The sequence below is a fragment of the Rattus rattus genome, chromosome 9, assembly GCF_011064425.1.
Source record: "Rattus rattus isolate New Zealand chromosome 9, Rrattus_CSIRO_v1, whole genome shotgun sequence".
Lineage (NCBI taxonomy): Eukaryota > Metazoa > Chordata > Mammalia > Rodentia > Muridae > Rattus > Rattus rattus.
In genome coordinates this window covers 35,252,526-35,276,251 of record NC_046162.1, presented here as the reverse complement: position 1 = coordinate 35,276,251, position 23,726 = coordinate 35,252,526, and the positions used below count along the sequence as shown (strand labels likewise).

Below are 23,726 nucleotides of genomic sequence, written 5' to 3'. Positions count from 1 at the left end.
CTTGTTCATTAATAGGTCAGACGGAGATGGCGAAAGACGTAGAAGCTTCAACTCTGTGTGGAGGATGACTTTGAACTTCTAATCCTCCTGCCTCCGCCTCTCCAGTGCTGGGATTCCAGGTATGGACCACCATGTTTGGTTTATGTGTTGCTGGAGATCGAACCCGAGGCTTCACAGATGCCGGGCAAGCGCTCTGGCAGCCCAACAGAGCCCCAAGCCTCACGGTGAGTCTCTCAGCAGAACGTAACACTGAGAACTGGTTAAACAGGTGCAGGGGTCTTGTGGGAAACGTTCTGGTGTGTCTCTCTGTGTCTCTCTCTGACTCCCAATGTATAAAGTATCTCTGTAGATAAGAGACGTACAAACAGCCCCACTGAAATATGAGCAAAAGATGTGGGCAGCACATTGTCAAGCAAGGGAATCGTACTGCCAACCGCAGAATCGACAACACACATTTTCATTTAAAGCCGTTTTAAAATGCCAAATGCCTGCAACAGGTCTAGAGTGGCTATTGTTTTCCAGCAACAGCAGGGTTGCCCTTCATAAGTCGAAGATCTAGCCTTCTAATCGAAGAACGAAGCCTGTGTTCTGAAGGTGTGTTTATCACAGGTTGTCTTTTGTTGCCTTTAAAAATCCTTTAGCATCTGCTTAACCCAATTCTTCGTATCAAATCCTGTGAACCGACATATTTTGGGTCTGGGAGGCAGCTTGGTTGGCTGGGTGTTCGACTAAGCATCTGTGAAGCTCTGGATTCCATATCCAGAACCATGAAAATAAATGAGGTATGGTGGTACACACCTGTGACATCAGCACTGGGCAGGCGGAGGCACAGGATTGGGAGTTCAAGGCCACCCTCTGGTACATAGAGAAGTTAAAGTCAGCCTGGGCTACATGAGACTATCTCTAAAAACTAAACAAAATAATTAGTGAATATTTCTTTACTTTTTGTTTTTTGGGTTTTGATGTTGTTGTTATTGTTATTGTTTGGTTGTTTTTTGTTTTTGAGACAGGGTATCTTTCTATAAACCAGGCCGGCTTAAATTCACAGAGATCTGCTTGCTGTAAGTATTTTTTTAAACATCACAATTGTTGTGATATCTGTCAATTCACCCGGAAGTAGCTGTCCATCAGAACAGGTGGAAAGAACTTAGAGCCAGAGGCTGTAGATGACTCTGAGTCATCCATCTTCCCAACACAGCAGGACTGATGCACAAATGAACTTGCAAAGACTATGGCATCACACACATGACCCACACAGGTTCAAGTCAGACAGTGTCTTAGCACTGACAGGGGAAGTTGACACCAAGGTCCGCCCCTAACCAAGAAGCTGTTTGTGATGGATACCCGTTGACAAAGGCAAAGTCAGTTTTCCACAGTGTCACGGGGCTATCAATCATAATCCAAGACAGGCCCACACCTAGGCACACGACACGACAGGAACACAAAATAAACTTGATGGGTTTGGTGGGCTTTTTGTTTAATTTTTGCTTTGGCACTTGCTATTGTACTGGAGTTATTTGTTCCGAGCTTCATTTGGGTGTTGGTGTTGTTGTAGCAAATATGTAGAGAGAGACTATAAACCTGGAGAGGTAGAGAGGTAAGGAAGACCTGAGAGAAACTAGGAGAAGGGAAAAATAATCAAAATATACTGTACAAAAAAAATTTAATAAAGAAAAAGGCATACAGGACAATTAGTGATCACAATACTTCTTGAAGTTCATGACTCCTTAATTCCAAGAAGCGAAGAGGATGGCATTGATTAAACGCAGAAAGATTTCAGAATCTTATATTTAAAAGAATAAATGGGGGCTGGAGAGAAAGAACGGGAAGTACAGTCCTAGAAGGACCAAAAGGCAAGTTGGTTTCGGCTCACAGCTCCATGCATGATGGCCAAGAACGGGGACCAATCCAAACACTAATCGATGTCAAATGGATAAACTGTGGCACAAGGGCGCAAGTGCGAACTTGACAGCAGCGCAGGAAACAGATCTCTGCACACTAGAAAGGGCTGGCTAAGTCTCCAGAGCAAGGGTTGAAGGAAGGAAGAGGACAATCGTAAGATTCTACTCCTTTGAATTCTAGAAACGAGCCATCGGGACGAGTGGTAACCTTTGGGAGGGTAATGAGGAGGACACGGGGGTTGGGGTGGTTCTGGGGTGCTGGGAATGTTCTACATCATGGCTTTGGTGCCAGTCACCCCTGTTTACTTTGTCATAATTAATTGAGCTCTGCACTCAGGAAATGTACACTCTGCTATAGCTCTGATATCCCTGTGTTGAAATTAGAAGTGTAAGACATTACACAAGAGTACACATTGCTGAACAGAGGGGACAAAGTTCGGTCTCTACTCTAAATTACACAGAGGAAAATTCTTTGTATGACCTCTCCAAAACAGATTGAAACTTAATTACCCCTGTAACAGTGTGAAAGGGTGGGGCCTTGGGTGAAGAGAGCACAGACTGAGGGTGTGGTTAGAAAATGGACTAATTATCCCTAGAATGGATCCCTGGTAAAACAATAACTCAGGCTGGGTTTGTCTCTGGTGCACACATGTGTTGGTGTCTTTACTGTGCAGTGCTCTCTGCCATTCTTTGAACAACACAAAAGCTCACACTCCTGCTATTGGTGCCATGCTCTTGGATTCCTGTCTCCAGAACTAGATGACACAGCTCTCTGTTCTTTATGGATGACCCAGTCTTGAGATTCTCAATGTCAGTTCTAACTGAGAACGAGGCTATATTCTGCTGATGACCACACATGAAGAAAGGGGCCCAGGCAGAGCTCCACACCAGTGTCTGAAATACCACGCCACTTATTTACCAAAATAAGTAACCCACAAATACTACTGAAAATGTGACACAAACGAAGAGCTAGGCTATGAGATCAGACGGCCCCAAGCTTGTCCCTGCCAGATGCCCCCCCAAAACACACAGATATCTCCTTCATTAAATAATTTAAGTCTCCTAAGTTTCAGTTTATGTATGTATGAGACCTGGGCAGGAATAGAACGTTTCCACAGAGTAGTGTTGATGTAAGTGACAGTGAGTCCAAGCCTTGATTAGTAGGTATTTGGCACAGAGGTCTCCAAAGTTAATCCTCACTGTGACTGAAAATAACCAAGAAATACTGAAAAGATCATTTTGAAGAAACAGAAGTTCAGCGTCTTTCTGATGATAGAGGGTAAATCAGGATCTGTCTTTCTAGTCCTCGAGAGAACAACCCTTAAAAGCTCAGGATGCATAGAGAAGTGATTTCGTCGATGCATGTGACATCGGGGCCCTGGATGCCTCACCCAAGGAAGACTTTCTGCAGAAAGCATCAAGCCAGATGGTTGGGAACGAGAGTGAGCGCACGGGCCTTCCTTAATGACTAAATTTCTTTAACTAAAAATCTAATTTTATTGTGGTATAAATCACACTTTCTTGAAGTAGGGAATTAATTTTAGATTTTTCATTCACTGTTCATAACCTTTCTGCGAATCTGACAGCCAAATCATTCTAAATGTCATTTAACCAATACAATGCAACGGCTTTATCCCTCGTTGTACCTTCCTGAGTCCATTATCTCCACTATAATGTAGAAGAGCTTAAGTAAAAAAGAAATTACCATTCCAAAAAGCTGCAGCTTCACTGTGCAGTTGAACAGCATAATCTTTATTTTTAAATCAATGTAATGTGAGTGCTGAGTAATATTTTTCCTAATCTAGAAGTTCCCCGCTACCAGAGAGACAGAGACGGAGAGAGACAGAGACAGAGAGAGTTTGAGGGCTCTCTAAAGTGTTTAAGCAAAGCACCTCCAATGCCCAGAAGAAAGCAGGTAGCACCTTCCTCTGACCACAGTTGTGATTCCTCAGCCATGTTCCAACCATCCCTGGTTAGAGGAAAGAGTCCTGAGCTTCCTTAAAGAATTATAGGATGCAATGACTTCTAGGAAAATGTGAACTATGTGGTTTAGGAATGTAGATATGACAAGCACTTCCGACTGAAAAGTGATGTTCTGGGAGGCCAGCTGGAGGCCAGTTTGGTCGGCATATGCAGATGAGTAGAGGGCAGCCTGTCATGGACAGGCCACTACTTTGGGGGGTCCCAGTGTCTGTGTTCTGGTGCTGAGTCTCTCCCATGACAGCTCCTGTACCCAGCCACGGGGGCTGAGGAGGCTGCTGGCATTAGCTCTCCTCAGACCCTAACTTCCAGAGGATGCCACAAAAGGAAACGCACTCTCTCAGTTTCTGAGCACCATGTCTGGAGGAGACAGACACCCCTTCGCTGATGAGACTCCAGCATTGAGTTTCTCCTCACAGAGATGCTCTGAAAACCAAGGCTGCTTTAGCAAGCATCCTTGCACCTCCTCCACAGATTCATTTGAATTTTAAAACCTCCACTCCAACCACTTTCATTTTCACTAGCAAGACACCATTCTGTAATTAAAATCTCCTCCTGGACTGACAGCAGACAGCTAAATAAAGCAATATCTCGTGTGCCATGTGTTCCAAGACTGGCTCCCACTCGCTGAGCAGGCACAAGCCTTTTGTAGGATCTCTCTCCCCGGGGTGGCTGAACCAGAGGCTTCCCAGCACGTGTGTCTGAAGCTTCAGAGCCAGGTGATAGAGAAGACTGGAGAAATAACACCAAACCGAGAATTAGCTTGCGAGCCAAGCTAAAGAATCAAGAAGGCAGGAGGGCCTGGGAAGATGCCTTAGTGTGACATAAGCTTGCTGAACGAGCATGCAGACCCAGGTCTGGAGGCACGGCAGCCATCTTAAAGGAAAGTATGGTGGTATAGAACTGTAAGCTCAGCACTGGGAGGTTGCAGACAGGCGAATGTGGTGTCTCACAGTCCCGCCAGTCTAGCTGAAATGGTGAACTTCAGGTTCAGGGAGAAAGCCTGTCTCTCTCTGTAAAGAGTGATAGAGGGAAACACCTGACTGGCCTGTGAGAGCGCACACGCACACCCACACACACACCCACACACACACACCATGTGTTAGACAGATGGACAGACAGACTAGATAGATAGATAGATAGATAGATAGATAGATAGATAGATAGATAGATAGATAGATAGTAGGTATACAGACAATAGATAGGCAGATAGGTAATTAGATAATAGGTACACCAGAAGGGAGGTAGCTAATTAGAAGATAAGACAGACATAACATACAGGTAAGTAGATGGGTAGAGATGAAGATGATAGGGAGGCAAGAAGGGAGATAGATAGATAGATAGATAGATAGATAGATAGATAGATAGATAGATAGATAGATAGGAAGGATGGATGGATGGATGGATGGATGGATGGATGGATGGATGGATGGATGGATGGATGGATGTTAGTCAGTCAGTCTTGGGATTCCTACTGCTGTGATGAGAATCCATGACCAATGGGGAGAAAAGGATTTATTTCACTCACAGTTCCATAGAACAGTTTATCATCAAAAGCAGTGAGGGCAGAAACTCAAACAAAGCAGGAACCTGGAGGCAGGAGCTAACACAGGAGCCACAGATGGGTACTGCACACTGGCTTTATTCATGAGGTTTATTCAACCCTCTTATAAAACTCAGGACCACCATCCCAGGTATGGTCCCACCTACATGGGCTGGACCCTCCCCGCATCAATCACTAATTAAGAAAATGCCTTACAGACTCGCCTACAGCCCGATGTTATGAAGGCATTTTCTTAACTGGTGTTCCTTCCTCTCAGGTGACCTTAGCTTGTAGCAAATTGATAAAACTACCTAGCCCAGACAAGCAGACTGACAGGCAGATGAGGATATGGAGATTTTTTGTTCTAAGAGAGAAAGTGGACATCTCCTGCCTTCTCCACCCATACAGAGCCTGCTCAAGTATCCAAAGAAGTGCCAAGCCATGGGGCTCTGAGGATATCAATGAGGGGAAGATTCAGAGTAGTTGCCGTCGTAAATGGTGTTGCCGTAAGTAAGTAAATCGTAAATAAAATAAATGGCTAAATAAAATGCTGGTTAAATAAATGCCGTTCGTCGTGCCATAAATGCTGTCGTCGCTTCTTCTTCTTCTTCTTCTTCTTCTTCTTCTTCTTCTTCTTCTTCTTCTTTCTTCTTCTTCTTCTTCTTCTTCTTCTTCTTCTTCTTCTTCTTCTTCTTCTTCTTCTTCTTCTTCTTCTTCTTCTTCTTCTTCTTCTCCTCCTCCTCCTCCTCCTCCTCCTCCTCCTCCTTCTTCTCCTTTTCCTCCTCCTCCTCCCCCTTCTTCTTCCTCCCTCATCCTCCCCTTTCTTCTTCTTTCTCCTCCCTCCTCCTCCTTCTTCCTCCTCCCCCTGCTCCCCCTCCTCCTTCTCCTCCTCTTCCTCTTCTTCTTCACAAGGAACTGGGTCATGGGGACTCTTTGGAGTTAGCGTTGTGTGAACTCCTATGGCCCTGCCTTAAAGTCAGATCAATGAGGAAAGGTGAAGCTGACCAGACATGAAGATGCTGGGGTAGCTGAGGGAGTTTTGACTCACATCACAGGCCTAGGCACCTGTCCATCAGTCCTGCCCACAGGCTGCCCGGGCTGATGAGCCCTGCCTTGCTTATATACTACCACAGGATTGCAAGGGCTAAAGGGGGGAAGCTGAGCCTGTTGACACGGACAGAGAATGTGGGATTTTTCTCACACTAACACAAGTAGGAAGGTGAGCAAATTTTGTGTGCCTTCTGTTTCCTGTCTAACGATGAATGGACCTATGTAAAGAACCTAGAGTCCACAAAACAATGGAAAGGCTAAAATAACTAAGCCAGAGAATTTGAAGGGAGGCTTACCAACACAGACACAGACGCAGACGAGACGAGGCACAGACCAAAAGGCACGCCGCACACACACACACACAGAGAGAGAGAGAGAGAGAGAGAGAGAGAGAGAGAGAGAGAGAGAGAGAGGAGAAGCTCAATTGATAGAGTGCTTGCTTTGATGCACAAAGTCCCAGGGTTCCATCCCCAGCACCATGTAAACTGCCTATGATGGTGAGTGGCCACAATCCCAGCACTTGAGAGGTAGAGGAGGGGGAAACAGGAACATAAGGTCCTTCTTAGCTATAGAGAGTTTGGGGCCATCCTGGGCTATATGAAACCCTTTACTCATTTACCCACACACCCCCCTAAAAATCATGTCCATCTGATTTTTTTTTTTAATCAAAGTAGTCTCTTTACTGGCGAGGTAATTTCTTGACTTTACTATTAAACATTATTAAAGTGACAAGCCCATGAATAGCATTCCAGACTGCACACCTGGGAATATCAATTTTGCTAGCTCCATGAGAAACACTGAGATGTTACTTGGGCCACCAAAGTCTCAGGCAGTCAGAGACTTGATTTGATTAGCAGCTGCTATGTTGGCTACAGCTCCTGAGGGAGCCACCCAGATGGGTCTTGATCCCACTTAGTTATCTGCAATGGGAGACGCTGCCCAGCCAAGATGAAAGCAGAAGTCTCAGAAACAAGGGCAAGATCCGGAGACATTCCATTGAGAGGTTTCTGAGTAACCAGTGAAAGGGAAAGATGTCACACCAAAGAGAATGGGATCTGTGGTGTTTCCAGAATCAGAAAGAAAAGGAACTCAGGCAGCTGTGAGGCCTCCAGGAAAAAGATGATCTGGATGCTCCTTTCCTCACTCAAAGGTAGCAGAGGGCTGAGGAGCTAGCACGTGGGTAAAGTATACAAGTGTGAGGACTGGAGTTCAGATCCTCGGGACCCACGTAAGAGCTGGGTGAACATGGCAGCCAGCCTATAATCCCGGTACACGGGCAGCAGAGACAGAGGGTCAGTGAGTTCTGGGTTCAAGTGAGAAACCCTGCCTCAATACAAGATAGTGATTAAGGGATGCACTTGACATCAACCTACGGACTCTTCACACACATGCACGGATATCCACATGTATCCACACATGAATATACGGAACCGTGGTGCGGAGGCGGGGCCCAGCCTCACGCAGTTGAGTTGAAAGGCCAGTCTGAGAGAACTTGTGAGGTCATTATCTCAAAAAGTAAGCCAGGTGTGGTAGTGTGTGCCTTTAATCCCAGCACTTCAGTGGCTGAGGAGGGAAGATCTCTGTGGGTTGGTGGTCAACTTAGTCTACATAGCAAGTTTCAGGATAGCCAGGGTTACATAGAGAGATGTGTCTCAATAAAACAACGAAAGTAGGACTCTGTGGTAAAGCAGTTGCCTAGCATGTGTGAGGCCCTAACCTCCCAGGCTCACAGGAAGATAGATAGATAGATAGATAGATAGATAGATAGATAGATAGATAGATAGATAGATAGATAGATAGATAGTAGATAGGTAGGTAGTAGATAGGTAGATAGATAGGTAGATAGATAGGTAGATAGATAGGTAGATAGATAGAGACAGACAGACACACACACACAGATAACAGAATACAAAGATTTTAAGTTGTAGATATCTGCAAAAGCTGTACATAGTAATGTGTTTGCTTTCACTTTAAGAAGGGAGACCACTTCTGCATGAGAGGCATCTTCCACAGCCAGGTAGAACCACCTCACCTACTGCACAGAAGCCACTAACCTGAGCAGTCTGGGATCGATGCACTCTCCAATCCATCACTCCACCCTCTGAGCAATCAGGGCCTGAACAGAACTACTGAAGGACCACAGAGAGGACAGACAGGCACTTGACACCTGTATCTCCCTGACAACCCAACAAATTAAAACCTAATGATCATTCTGACGGGAAAAGGAATCCATGTCTCCCCAGAAGCAGCAATCATTGTGCACAGGGCTATCATAACAGTCCCCAGCCTGGAGCCGTAATACAGCAACCCAAGGGACCTCCATCGCTCAGATGTCATTTCCACCCGCACGAGGCAGGCCTGCTGACCCTGGCAGCCGGGGCAGAACCTCTCACCTCACACAGCCATGCCTGCACCAGATTGTGTACAGCGTCTGCCCACCCTGTGGTCCACAGATCCTCTATCCTCAGTAGGAGACCTAGGCATCCAAACACATCATTTTTCACCACAGAATCAAATCAAATTATATCAAGAGTTAGGTGAAGTGAGTTGAGCACTAGACTCTTGACTATTCTTTTTTTACAAAAACAGGTCGGTTTCCCTGAAACCACAGGGAGACTGCCCACTCCAGGGAGTTTTTTGGTTTTGTTTGCTTTGATTTGAGATAGGGTCTCGCATAGGCCAGGCTAGCCTCAAACCCGCTATGTAACTAGACATAACTTTGAACCTCTGACCTTCCATCTCCACCTCTGTGGTGCTGGGCTCACAGGGCTGCTCCACCGGGTCAGGTTTGTGTGGTGCATATGATAGAACCCAGAGCTTCACCCACTGTAGGCAAGCAGTCTACCATCTGGGTTTCAAACCTATCGGGAAAGTTCTCTACCCACCAAGCAGCAAGCAAGCAATACCACCCCTCCCCTGCCGGGCCTTGTCCCACCAGAAGTGTAAGCTCCATTACAGAATCAAGGCCACCAGGTAGACATCTTGGGGAGGACGGCAGAAAGCAAGGACAGTTGTCCAGGAAGGAGAGGGCAGCATTTAAGTTCCAATAGATGGCATAACAGCACCAAATTGTGTAATGGGCTGTTCTCACCTGCCACTGTCTTCTCTGCCGGTGACAAGCCCAAGATGAGGCTTAGAACAACCAGTGCCTGGTACGTTAGAAGAAAGTGGGATGCGCAGAGGGGCGGGGGGAGGGGTGTCCTCAGGCCTGACTCTATTTTCTATTCTTGTTTTTGTACATAGAGTGAGAGGTCACCTTTATATAGATGATCTGACATAGATACAAATTGTTTCAGTCCAACTGGTAAGTGGGGGTTGGATGGAACTGGCTAAAGCCTGTGAGAGAATGAGCCGACGGGGAGAGGGAGGCTGCAGACCACAGCTAGGCAAGAGAGCCAGGAGCATCCGAATGGCTGAGGTAAAAGGGCAAGATTATGTTCTTCAGGGGGAGGCACCAGGGAGATTCTAACCACTATCTTGCTTAGAAACAAGTCTGCTCACTCCACTTTGTCCTCCTTGGCCAGGGTCCTCTCCAGCCCCCTGGTTATCTCCTCCACCTATTCTTTCTTAGCATTTTGAGATAGGGTTTCATGGAGCCCAGGCTAGCTTCAAATGCACTCTCTCCGAGGATGGCCTTGAACTGCTGATCCTCCAGCTCCACCTCCAGAGTGCTGGGATCACAGGCGTGTGTCGCCACGTGGGATGAATGCATGGCTTGGCACTGTAGTGGGGCCTTCTTGCATGCTAGGCAGGCACTCTGTTTTCTGAGGTACAGCCCTCTTCTCACTTCCCTGGGTGAGGAATGTGCCCCGCCCTCCAGTTTTCCCAAACTCACTCTAGGACACCAGCTCTCAGCAGAGTGCCTGATGTGTTTCCTAAGCAGCCATCTTGCTCATTCTTTCATGAAAGTATATTCAACTTCATTCATTCATTCATTCATTCATTCATTCAGATACAGCAGTACCAGGACAGCCATAGCCACAGTCCCATGAAGATCATAACCTCATGCAGAAACAGGCAACCTAGAAGCAAAGGGAACCACCCTGCGATGAGAAGCACCATAGTTTGAAAGGGAGGGGGCACTACCCAGTCACAGGGGCTGGACAACTATTTCAGACAAGATAGGCAAGGAGGTCCCCACACCAGGACAGTATTGCAAGAAAGATGGATTCCACCTGAGTGTCATAATGCATTTGCTCCTGGATTACTCTGTCCCTCCTCCTGTCTCCCAGGCAAGCTTCCCTCCCAGGAGCCTCTCACCTCTGGTCCTGTATTTATGGTCCTCAGACCACACTGTGGGTGGAGGGAGTGAAGGACTTGTGGCACTCAGAAATCAGAGGCAGCAATGGGTCCTAGAACTGGCAGTGAACTGTTTCCAAATGGCTAAGCCCCCCCCCTTCTCCCCATGTCTCTTCATTCAGCCCAGAGGAACGTTGCCTCCCATCTCATCCTGGGAGCATCTCCCTCGTCTGCCTTCTGTCCAGACTTGATGAGCTTGGATTGTTTTCCAGATAAATCACTGGGGTGAGCTTGCTCCCCTGGGTTTCCACCTAGGCTCAGGAGGAGACCCACCTCCCCCCACACTTTAAATAGAAAGCACTTTCACTACACCGCCCTAACACTAATATTAAAAAATGGAACTTAAAGTTGTTTAAATTAAATGAGTTATATTTAATTAAAAAGCCTTTAAGGCACAATAAGGCTCTTTTTCAATTTTCTTTCATAACAGAGTCCAAAGGAAGAAAAGCACCAGGGGTCAACACAGCCAGGCTGATATTTACTTAGGACCGAGCCCATCTGAGAACATCAACAGCCGTCTGGATCTCTCCGAGCCTACATGGAAATCCCTGGGGACTCGAGTGTCCTTTCCTGAGGGTGGAGTCAAGGGTGGTGTCACTAAGGTGCTTTTGAGGACACAGGAGCCTGCATAAAGCACACAGGGTCAGCACCTGCTAACATGTGCCTGTTAGGGAGCCAAGATCCAAGTCACCCATGTGTCCCCAGGGAGCGAGACATCAAAGTCACCCACATATCCCAGCAAGGTCCTTGTACTTGAGTCAAATGCATGAGAGCTCCATCCCATTCCAAACAGACTCAATGGACCAGACCCTTCCCCGAAGAGCATCAACGCACAATGAGGAAGGAACAGGCCTTTTGTCTGTTACTCTCATAGCTCACACCATGGTTCCCAAACAGGCAAAATCTTAGGTAGCCCTAGTCATACCAAGTACTGTACACTCAAGCGCCTAGCCTAGCAGCCAGCCTGAAAGAGGTGCTCGCCAGTGCTGCTGGGCCTCTCAGGTAGAGAAGAACTTCTATGCTGCAAGCAGTGGCCAATGGCTGGGAGGACCGGGACAGAGAAAAGCGTCATCTTCGGTGGAATTACATCACCCATGCTGACCAGAACTGTTCTTATCCCAGGCCAGTGTGCCATCCGCGACCTTCTCTCACCTTCTGGCTGGCTCACCCTGTGTCAGTGCTGGGGTTCCTTCCCCTCGGTGTTGTGGGCATGGATCCTGGGTCCTGTAAGAGCCTAGGGTATCCCAGGCTGCCCTCAGAGTGGTCTTCCTTGTTGCCACTCCACTCACTATGCAAGTCCTTCAGTCGCCCACTGAGGTGCGGATAGTCTGACAGGGCCGCTGTCCCATTATCTCAGCTTGGACAAGCCTTATCCCCAATGTGTCTGGGAGATTCCTGCTCCCACCTCCAGGGAGGAGACCAGGGTTCACCCAGGAGCTCCCCAGTGAGGATGATCATCTAGATAGCAGGACCTCCACACATGGGTCTCCCACACAGGGGAGGTGACCCACATGGGAACTTCACACTGAAGCTGATGCTTTCAGTGTCTCCCTATTGAAAAAGCTCTCCAACACAGAGGCATCCATACACAGGGGTTCCTCCCTACAAGGGCTCCCACATAGAGGGCCTCCCCTACACTGGGGATAATCTTTGTAGGGGCTCTTTTACAATGAGGCTAACTCAAGAACTCTCCCATGCAACCCTCCTCATACCCCCCCCCAAACAAGCTCTTCCATGAAGGAACTAATCCACATAGAGCCTGGTTTATATAGAAGCTGCCCCATATGGAGGCCCCTCCCAACAAACACCTCATGCAGGGTACAAATCCACATAGGGATGCTTCACTTTGGGGTTCCCACACACAGGCTATTCTACACAGAATTAGCTCCATGCAGGAGCCAATCAACACAGGGCTTCCTCCACATTTCTGATCTGCTCCTCTATATAGACTTGCTTCTGACTTGCACCTCTCCTTCCTCTCTCCACTGCCCACGGAAAAGGCAGCAAACACCAGCACTTTCCTGTAGGCAGGTCCTGACCCACCAATACCTTTATCTGACAGTCAGCAGCTTGGTTGCTGAGGCTGGGAATCTTCCCTCCCCAAGGTCAAGGCTGCAGGGGTCCCCTTCTGAAAGGAGATTGTTGCAGTCATTCTTCTTCAGGGAGTTTTCAAGGCCAAGCCTCTAAAGTAGAATTAGACCACTGCACACCAGCACACACAGGCCTCCCACACAGGTCTCCCAAAGCCTTCCCTGTAGACACAGTGATGGCCAGTTCAGGCTAGGCCCCACCCTACAGTAGGATAAGTTTCTGAGTTTCTATAGGTATCTTGAACAGACACAAAGACACAGCCAAGGGGAGGTTCATTCTCTGGGTTTCCTTAATAGCTGTCTGTCCATCCTGAAAGAACAAGAGAAAGATGTGGGGGAGGGGTGAGAGGAGGGTGAAGCAGCAATATGGTTGTGTAAGTATGCTTGTGTGCATGCGTATGTATGTTGGTTCATTGTCCTGAGAGCTGAGAAGGCTCTGATCATGATACTGGCTACAAAAAAATGGCCTTAACACATTACCAGAGTACCAGAGAGCAAGAGACCAAACTCACAGACCCTTGCTAATCACATTAGCTCAGTGCACAACTATGAAGGCCACATGACCCAAACATCTCCCCCTGGCACCTCATTTCCTAAGACCTTGGCATTGGTGTTGAAGTTTCCAAAACTTGATGGGGAAACATCCTCAAAACCTTAGCACTGGCCTTGGAAGTGGGCACTAAGGGCAAGGCTGGGTCAGCGATGATGGGGAAGAGAAAGCTCAATTCTGCAGAACGTCCATCTTTATAAGAGCTTAGCTTTTTCAAAAGCTCAGGGCTCCATGTGTCCTGTACCTACAGTGAACCCCTCCCAGCCACTACCAGAGCTGTCCACCTTACACTGCACTGTCCTCAGAGCCCCCTGAACATTACCTCACAAGTCGGGGCTTGCATATTAGCCAAAGAAGCTGGGTCAGGGCCACTATTTGATTGGGCTCACCCCATGAGTTTCTTCCCCCAGGATCTAATCCTACAAACTAGACCTCGGGTAAGACAGGCCGTGGCCAGGGTTGGAAGTCACAGGCCAGCAGAGACAAGTCACCTGCTCATGACACAGTAAGGCAGCAGAGAAGGCTTCCTGGATTCGTGGAAAGGCCAGTTTACAGAGGGGACAGACAGGAGGAAAGAGGGCTAGAGAGGAGACATGGTTCAACTCAGAAGGCAGAGGAAAAACGGGCTGTCACCCTTCAGTATGCTCAGTCTCGTGGGGCCTCCGGCTGCTCATTCTAAAGAACATCTGGGTCCTTCTGTCACTCAAGCATCTAATCAGATAGTCCTGTTCCCAGTCACCAACAAGTCCCTGATGGACTTGGACAACAGGTTCTGGTGTCCGCCTGGCCAACCTCTTTGTTCTCTTCCTCCAATAGGTATGCATGGCCATACCTCATAGCTGAACAACATTACCAGCCCAGCTCCATACACAGCCCCTCCATGAGGACCTTTGCAACCCACACCTTGCCCAGAATGTGTGCTACTCCACACACTGCTCACTAAGCTCCCTCAGTTCTAGATCACAGACTCCAGGCCTGGGTACAGGGAAGAGCTCCGAACGTACTCTGTTTACATTTTTTCTCCTTTCTCTTAACCCTGAGATGAGCTCTCAACCTAAGGATGGGAACAGGAGCTGCACACAGTTCATGACCAGCTTTCCTGCCGATACAAGAGCAGCCCATCCAAAGGGCTGAGCTTCGAATTCTAATGCACACTTTCACTTAGAATATACAATGAGTCGAAGGTAAATCTGCTCTAGTCTACATGGCCTTGAAGGTGTTTCATTCCTAAGAAGCACAATCTACAACCACTTGAGCCAGGGGACCTCTGGTCCAGGGTGGGAGTCCTCAATCTCAGGATATCATGAATATTATGACAGTTCTGAGCACAGAGGTAGAATGGGGTGTGCTCAGGTGCCCTAAGCAAGATAGAACGGAATGGTAAGGAGCAACCATTCCCTCTCCAGAGACCACCCAAGTTCCCTGAGTGAACATAGGAGTCACTGAGCTAATAAAGACATAGCCTTAGAGAAGATGTCTCAGAAGATGTGGTGCTGGTGGACAAGCTCTGGGGTAGGAGAGTAGGGATGCTGGGATTTCAAACACCCCAGAGGGTGGGTGGCTGCATGCAGCACCATGCCCACCCCCTGCAGGTGACACTCAGGAGATGCCAGCTACCTCTAACGCCTTCCCTCCCCATACTCAAGTATCCAGAGCAGCTGAGCCATGTGCCAAAACAAACTTTCAGCAGTAGACAGTCCCACACCACCTGTGCCCTGAAGAGGGGACATGTGTCGCCTGAGAGGACTCGCATCATATCCTGGGAACTGAGGGCGGGATGCAGGAGGCACAGGTTGCTTCCTCCTTTATTACTCCATAAATAAACCTAATTTTCTTTAGGCTAAAACTGAGCACTTAATTTAGCCATTACATCTTTTTTTTCTATGTTAGAAAATATCATTAACATAGTTGCTTAATTCTGTCTATGAACTCAGACTCCCTTCTGCAACAGCCTTTTTATTCCCTCTCCCACATCCCAATAATCCTCAAGCTCTTGGGATGGAGTCATAAATCCCATTTCTCTTGGCCACTTGGCTGAGCTGAGCACAGGGGGGAGGCACAGGGCTGGGTGTCGATCAAAGGCCCATTGCTTACTTAGATTGAAGGCGCAAGGTGCTCCCTGTTGACCAGAATAGCCCAGGGCTTGCATAGAGTCTGTGAGAGATCAGCTGGGAAGGTCTTTGTAACACCGTGATGAGGCAGAGAAGCCCAGACTTCACAATCTCATGCTGATGTGAAAACAACAGCTTGCGTGCCAACCAAGCAGAAGAGAACAGAGAAGAACGAGAGGAACCGTGGGGCGTATCTTAGCTGGTGATGTATCTTGGTGGGAAAATACTTGCCCAGCAGGCACAAGGCCCCTGTATTTGTGGAGAGGGGGATGGCTTAAGGAGCTAGACATGGTGGCATTAGAGACAGGAGAATAGCCACAAGTTGGAGGCTAGCCTGGTCTGCCCACAGGAAGTTTATCTTCCTGGAATGGATGCTCTGAGGGCAGCGTCTTCAGCACTCTCAAACGCAGGGTCTTCTGCAGGGCAAGTTTTAGCCATGGCTTTAAACACCAAGAAAATGAATAGGAGAAGAGTTCTGTGTCCTTTAAATAGAGAAGCGAGCTTTAAATGACACAGAATTCAAACAAGGTTTCAATTTTAACCCAATTGTCCTGACATCAAGGACAGCCATCTTCCCAGGCACAGTGGTATACAGCTCTAATCCCAGCGCTGAGAAGGCAGCAAGACTTCAAAGTCAGACTTGGCTACAGAACAAGACCTTCAGAAAGAAATAAAGTCCTAGCCCTTGGGAGGCAGAGGCCAGCGGGTTTTTGTGAGTCCAAGGCTAGTCATGGCTCTGTAGGGAGACCCTGCCTCAAAAAACAGAAAAGAAAAAAAGGAAAGTTGGTCCTGAAGTGTAGCTCTCAGAGCCCCCGCATTTGGTTTATGTAACGTAGGGAATCTTATACAGGACTTCATCCATGCTAATCAAGCATACATCCTACCAAACGATCTAGCTCCCCAGCCCGGGAGGAGGGATGTGGGTTCCCAGCACTTGGTACCTTTCTGGCAGGAGAGAATAATACATTGAGGCCCCCAGCCCCACTCTATCAGAGAGCCGAAGCAAAGGGACAGGAGACAGACGACGACCACTTGAGTATCTCCCATTCAGTAGCAACATGCTGACTCCCTGTGTGGTCTCTCTCAATGTCTCCCACTCAGAGCACAGGGTTTGCTTCATGCTCCGTGGTAGGACTCCATTTCTGAAGCTGTACTCTCTACCCTTTAGCGGCAGGACAAGGCACAGAAGCCTCATAGCAGAGACCAGAGCGATGGAGGCAGAAGGACAATGGCTCTTCCTTGGCAAGACACCAAAGGAGAAGCCACTCATGGGCCTCTTAGAGTCAGTCTGACACCCACACAGTTCTCTCGATGGGAAGCCAGAGCGATAACCCGAAAGTCACAGAGGACAAATTAAGTTGAGAGCTGGGGCTTGGCAAAGTTGCTGATACAACTTGCCCAAAAGATGGAACCGCACACCCATTTACAGCATGTGGCCTGATGTCCCCATGACAAGGGTACTGAGACTCCTAGAGAGGCATAGATTATTTAGCTGCAAAGGCAAGAACAGTTGGATGCATAAATTAAGAGGAGAAAAAATAATGGCTTTCTGTGAACTCGTAAATGCTCATTTTTCCTGGGTCACAGAACTTTTCAAGGCCAATTAAAACTCTGTCAACCATGATGTCAAAATGCTAAAGGGAATACAGTCTGCCTTCAGAGGGGGTGGGCTTGCTTGGAGGGAAGTTATAAGGCGCACAGGCGATAGTCTGTGTTCCCTGTCCAAAGATAAGTAAACATAAGACCCCCAACCAGTGTCAGCCGAGATGTGGCGGTCTCTAAACTGCTATGGACAAGGGTGAGACGATATGGGTACATCTGTGTATATGTTTGGAACAAGGGTGTGACCGCCCTCAGCAGCTGTCTGAAGTGCCCCCTCCCCCACCCAATGCTGTTCTGCCCAGCATCCCCTGGAACGTAATCCCTGTATTGCCTGAAGCATGTAAGAAACAGACTCAGGACCAGGCCAGACCAACTGCACCTTAGAAGGCCCTGGGCTGTTGAAAGACACAGAAACTCAGGAGGTACTGGGACAGGGCATCATCCACACAAGCAGGGACACACCTAGGAGGACTGGCTGCCACACCTTTCTTTGAAAACTATATAGATGTACTTACTCGCCTGCAGGTGGGAGGCCGTGCTACGCTCCCAACCTGGACCTCTGCCTATTCAGAGAGGACAAGTAGGGCAGAGGCAGGATAAGAGGACACGTGGAAGGTTGGCCCTCACCTTCCACAGGTGCCCATCCCTCTTCCCTTGCTCTCCCAGGAGGGACTTTCCTGGAAAGGGTGGGAAGCGCTGCCGTGAACCATAAGACACGTGACTTTTGAGACTATTACTATCCCGACTTGCAAAGTGACAGGTCCAGTTAGGGATGTAAGTGGTCATTAACAGTCTATATCTGTGGCCCACATCTGTAGAAAGCGTAAGGGGCCAGGTAGTGTAAAATAAGTGTTTTCAAGTCTGTCTTAGTTAAGGTTTTATTGCTGTCATGAGACACCATGACCAAGGCAACTCTTATAAAGGGAAACATTTCATTGGGGCTGGCTTACAGGTTCAGAGGTTTAGTCCATTATCAACATGGCGAGAAGCACGGTGGCATGCAGGTAGACACGGTGCTGGAGGAGGAGCTGAGAGCTCTACATCTTGATCCACAGGCAGGGGAAGGAGACTGTGAGCCACAGTGCCTGCCCCTATAGTGACACACTTCCTCCAACAAGGCCACACCCACTCTAACAAGGCCACACCCACTCTAACAAGGCCACTCCCTATGAGCCAAGCATTCAAACACATGAGTCTATGGGGGCCAAACCTATTCAAAACCACTACAGGGTCTGGACCTTGGGGTAGGCTGGAGCCAGCTACTCCCATTCACATATCTGTTCCTCAGAGACTCTTCTCTGAGTTTGCTAAATGCTGAAACATGAGTTTGACCTCCGAGCCTAGGGCTGGTCTGTAAGCACTGAGGCACAGTTTTAAGGGATCAGTGCTGTCTTGCATGTATAGTTATGTGGTATGTGATGACACAGCATGGAACCAAGTGGAGTGCACAAAGGATGCGTATTCAGACACTGGGAATGGGACTCAGCACCCAGGACTCACTGAGAGACCCCTCAAATACCCACTCTGCAAGAAGATGGCAGTTCTCTGGGAGCTACTGTGACGCCATTCTTCATACTCTCCTGATGTCTCAGTTGCCCATCATATAAAATCCCTGAAATTACTGGAATCAAAAATGGCTTGCTTTTGAGATTTGGAAGAATTTGAGAATATTTGTACCTATATAATAAACTCTTTGAGGTATGGAACCCAAGTCAAAACATGAAATTCATTATATATATATATATATATATATATATATATATATATATATCCATCCTGCAGAATTTTTTAAAAATATTTATTTTCAATTATGTGTATGTGTGTGCTTGTGAATGCATGTGTGTGCATGCATACATGTGTGTATGTATGTGCATGTGTGCATACATGTGCATAGGTACACAAGGGCAATGTCTAGGGATGCGAGAGACATCTGATCCCCTGGAAGCTGAGGGTTACCAGTGGTTGTGGGCCAACCCATATGAGTGGCAGGAATGGAATTTGGGTCCTCTGAAAGTGCGTTCTGCATGCTTAACCACTGAGCCGTCTCCCCATGCCCTGCAGCAGTTTTGTGTGATTCTGTCAGCGTGCCTGCCGTTTTGTCTGCAATCTGCCACATGAAGTCAGGTGTGGCATTTTCTATGTGTGGAGTCCTATTGGCCCCTAACTGACCTAACCTAATGTTGGATTTCAGATTTGGGGATCAAGGGTGACCAGCTTACCTTGGCCATGGTATAAGGCGGGGAAAGAGGGCAATGTTACAAGATCTTAAGGTTCCAATGAATTCTACCTCAGAATGGTTTCTTTACATCCAGAATGGCATTAGCATTCCAGGCAGCATTCTGCCCCTCAGCTGTGAGGAAGAGGCACACCCTACAGCCCTACAGCTGCGCTTCCAGCCCACATCTGTAGAACAGAAAACTCTTGGAAGCTATTTTAACTGCAGTCTTTGTACAATAAACAATAATTTCCTAAAATTCACACTGGCTGTAATTGCTTTCAGGATATGTATTTGTGCATGTGTGTGAACACACACACACACACACACACACACACACACACACACACACACACTGATCCACTGGTCATTTACTTTTAGGGCAATGAAATAATTGTTCCAATAATTTTAAAGACAAGTCAAACCTTATTAATGCTTCCCAACTACCTTAGACAATCTTGGTTGCTTTTGGAAGCACTATTGTCTGGGGGGAAAGCATACAGAAAACCATTTAGCATTTAGTTTATCAAAAGGTACTCTTGCTGGAGCTGGGGAGATGGTTGAGGTGCTTGCGGTCAAAGCATGGGGATCTGACTTTGGATCCCAGAACCCACACGGGTCAGGTCGTATTTAACAGGTACCACACACACCAGCGACACATCTCATAAGCACCTAAAACAGCAAATGTATCTGCAGTCCCAGGGCTGGGGAGGTATAGAGAAGAGCCCTGACCTATTACTGGGGCTTGCTGGCCCGACAAGATAGATGTGAGCTCCAGGCCAATGAAAGACTCTATCTCAAAAAATAAGGTGGAGAGCGATGAAGACACCCAACATTGATCACTAGTCTACACACACACACACACACACACACACACACACACACACACACACACTCGTGTACATGAAAACTCTATTGGTTTGGATCCTTCACAGAAAGAAGACTACCAGAGGAAGATTCCAGAAGACTACAGTACACCTTAGACAGTGAGTCACGAATATGACTAACCACAATTCAAAGAAGAAACTATCCAGAAGCCATGACCCTCAAGAGCAACCTCACTGTCAGTCAGTAAGATTACTCTCTGGGATCTAGTCCTAGGTTCGTTCATTCTCCCTTCTCCCGTTCGTTTGTTCGTGTTCGTTCTTTCTTTCTCTCTCTCTCTCTCTCTCTCTCTCTCTCTCCTCTCCTCCCTCCCCTCCCTCCCTCCTCCTCCCCTCCTCCCCTCCCCCCTCTCTTCCTCCCTCTCTCCTCTCCTTCCCTTCCTCCTTTCCCCCACACACACACACACACACAGAGAGAGAGAGAGAGAGAGAGAGAGAGAGAGAGAGAGAGAGAGAGGCAAATAAATAAAATGAGCAAACCAGGAAACTGCAAGCTGCTCCCAGGTAGCAGAAGAAGACCCTGTTTACCGCCCCACAACACACAGACCTGTATGCAGGTAGAAAGGCCACCCACCTAGTTCTGTTCCGGTATGAATTTTGGAAGAACCAAGGTGATCTCCTGACAGATAGTGGATTTTACCTCAAGCTTTGATTGACTTAGAAAAAAAAAAAAAAAACCTGAGACCTCCGTTTTGCTCATAAAATTAGTAAAACACTGAGAGGAAGAGAAAGATAAACAAGATCAGCTTCATCTGTGTGCAAAATAAAAGTATGTAGGTAAGAAAAGAGAAAAGAAGGACCAAAGAGGGGCTGGAGAGATGGTTAAGAGCACTCGCTACTCTTGCAGAAGATCTGGGTTCAGTTCTCAGCACGCATAGCAGGTGACCAGCAGCCACCCACCCATCACTCCAGCTCTAGGTGGTCTGACTGTCTCTCTGTCTCTCTGTCTGTCATACACACACACACACACACACACACACACACACACACACACACAGATAAATAAATAAAAATGAGCAAATCAATCCTGTTTCAGAGACTAAGTATTTAGAAAACAAGTCCATACGTGATTAACAGTGGTCCAAGAAGGCTCTAGAGAAGGAGTCAGAACCCAGGGCTTAGGTTAGGGCAGTGGGTCTCAATCTTCCTAATGCTGTGACCCTTTAACACAGTTTCTTCAATGAACCCCCCCAAACCATAAAAGGGTTTTGGTGGCTACTTCATAACGGTAATTTTGATGCTGTTATGAACTGTATCTGTGTGTTCTGATAGTTTCTTAGGCGACCCCTGTGCAAGGATGCAGACCCTCAGGTTGAGAATGGCTGGGTTAGAGGCAGGGCAGAATGGTACACATATTAAGAAAAGATGACACGGGTAGGGAGAGCACTTGCTGTGCAAGCCTGAGAATCCCTGGGGTTGCCAGCCATCTAGCCCAGCTGAATAGAACGGATGAAGCGGTCTCCAGGTGCAGTGAGAGGCCCAGTCTCGCAGGAAGAAGGCAGAAAGCGATAGAGGAAAATGCCCTATGTCCGGCTCTGGCCTCAGCATGCTATATGAACAGGCAGGCTCCACATACATACCATAAGGGGTTGAGGGGGAGGCATTCAGAGCATGACCCAAGTCCGCAAGCACCCACGCTATAGCAAATGCTCTGCTCCAGGTAGCTGAACACTGACCAGAGCCACCCTCAATTTCCATGGACTGGGCCCACCTAGCATGACCCTCTCATTAATCACAGCTAGGAGCGGGCTCAATGAGTTAAGGCACAGCAGAAGATAAAGCTACAGCCCGGAGGCTGAGAGGTAGGACCGATGGCCAGCGGCACCTGCCTCCAGGAGACTGCTGTCACACTCGCCCCCCTCCCCCACTTCCTTAAGCAGCCAGTGACATTCTTGGACGTGGGAGAAATAGTTGGAGCTAGGGGTGAGGGGCAAATAACCCCAAAGAGAAATCGTCCTTCCTCCAGTGTGCAGCCCCTGCCTCTCCCGCCATTACACAGAGCCAGGAGGCACTGGCTTACATGAAGAGGTCATGTAAGGAGGCTCTGGGTGACGTTAACTTGCCTTCCATTTACCACCAGCTAAATCCCACTTTAATTGGCTTGCCTCCTAATTGAAATAAGTGATTCGCCAAAGAGGGCCAAGGAGCCCCCACCTTCAGGAGTGTAAGCTCCCCGTAAGGCCTGCCTGTTTGCTTTGCTATTCAATATTCAAGGATGGATCTGTAGGGCTTAAGTGATGGTTTCCCCTTGGGGATATGAGTATAAAAATGAAGCCCTTCCCACATGGGAAATACGGCTCTCACCAGCCCAGCCCAGCCGCCATTAGACGCTCTTCCACAGCAACATTAAGGTATGTCTTTCATAGATTTAGACAGGAGCGATGGTGTTTCTATTTAATCATCGACTCGAGACAAAATCACGCTGCACCAACTTCGGCAGAAGAGCTGCGCATTAAATCACTTCCGAAACTCCCTGAAGAGTAAGGCTCCTGGGTTTGGGATCGCAGGACAATTAAGTAACAATGAAAGAGAACTTGGTGCCATTTGATCAAACAATGCGTTAATCCTAACACACACTGTGTGTTCCTTTATCCGCTTCTCGGGAATGTTGACTTTTTTCCCCCAGGTAATTTTGATTTCTCCTTCCCCGGGAGCAGACACACAGGTACAGAGAAAGGATCCTGCGAGAAAGGATCCTGCGTGTATCAGGGGAAGACAATGGACGCGTGGCTGCCTGGGAAGGCCCTGATAAGAGCTCAGCTCCTCCAAGCAAGGAGAAAAATCCCAGGTGGCTTTAGTGAAGGGGTGCTTACTTTTCAAAGTTCAGCACCTATGCAAGGCATTTTCTGAAGATACCCTACATTCCATATGTACCCCCAAACTCATAAAGACACCCCAGATTCGCTGAGCCTGCTGCCTAGAGCAGGGCTAGGGTGTAGGACACTTAAGACTGGAGATCACTAAGCAATTAGCAGCACATCCAGGCCCTCGGGGGAGGCTCCTGAGAGTTTCCCAAGCTCTTTAGAAGTATTTATATACACCTAGCATGCCGTTAATCATTCTTATCTGTTCATTAAAGCTGTCTCCCTCAGGACCTCGGCTGGCCAATTCTTTCTCAGCTTGGTTCTGTTTTATCTATATACCCAAAGAGTGGCCTCTTCCTTTTCTAAGACATATTTTGTCATTAAAATACTTCATCAGTTCGCATGGGCGTGCGCCCCCCCCAATTAGTCTGAATTTGTAAAGTTTTATTAAATACACAGAGAAGACAGTCCTGGGAGGGTCTCTGTGGGTCCCTAAATGTGTAGTGAAAAAGCACGGTGTGGGGATGTGCGTTCTCTGATGAGAGACTTCAGAGCCATAGCCCACCTGTCACAATGCCTCTTGTCTCTTCCTGTCCACTACCAGGAAAAGGACTGCAATTTGAATTTGCACAGTGGTCTAATTGATCTAAAATTAGACACTCGGACACTGTAACACAGAGAAGCAGTCTGTATGAAA

The 23,726-nt window shown here is 47.7% G+C and overlaps 1 protein-coding gene across 1 annotated transcript in view; it reads right to left on the bottom strand.

The window, feature by feature from the left end:
* Fstl4 (follistatin like 4) overlaps positions 1-23,726 on the bottom strand; it is a 433,128-nt gene that overhangs the window by 398,905 nt on the left and 10,497 nt on the right. The gene's annotated exons all lie outside the window — the stretch shown is intronic.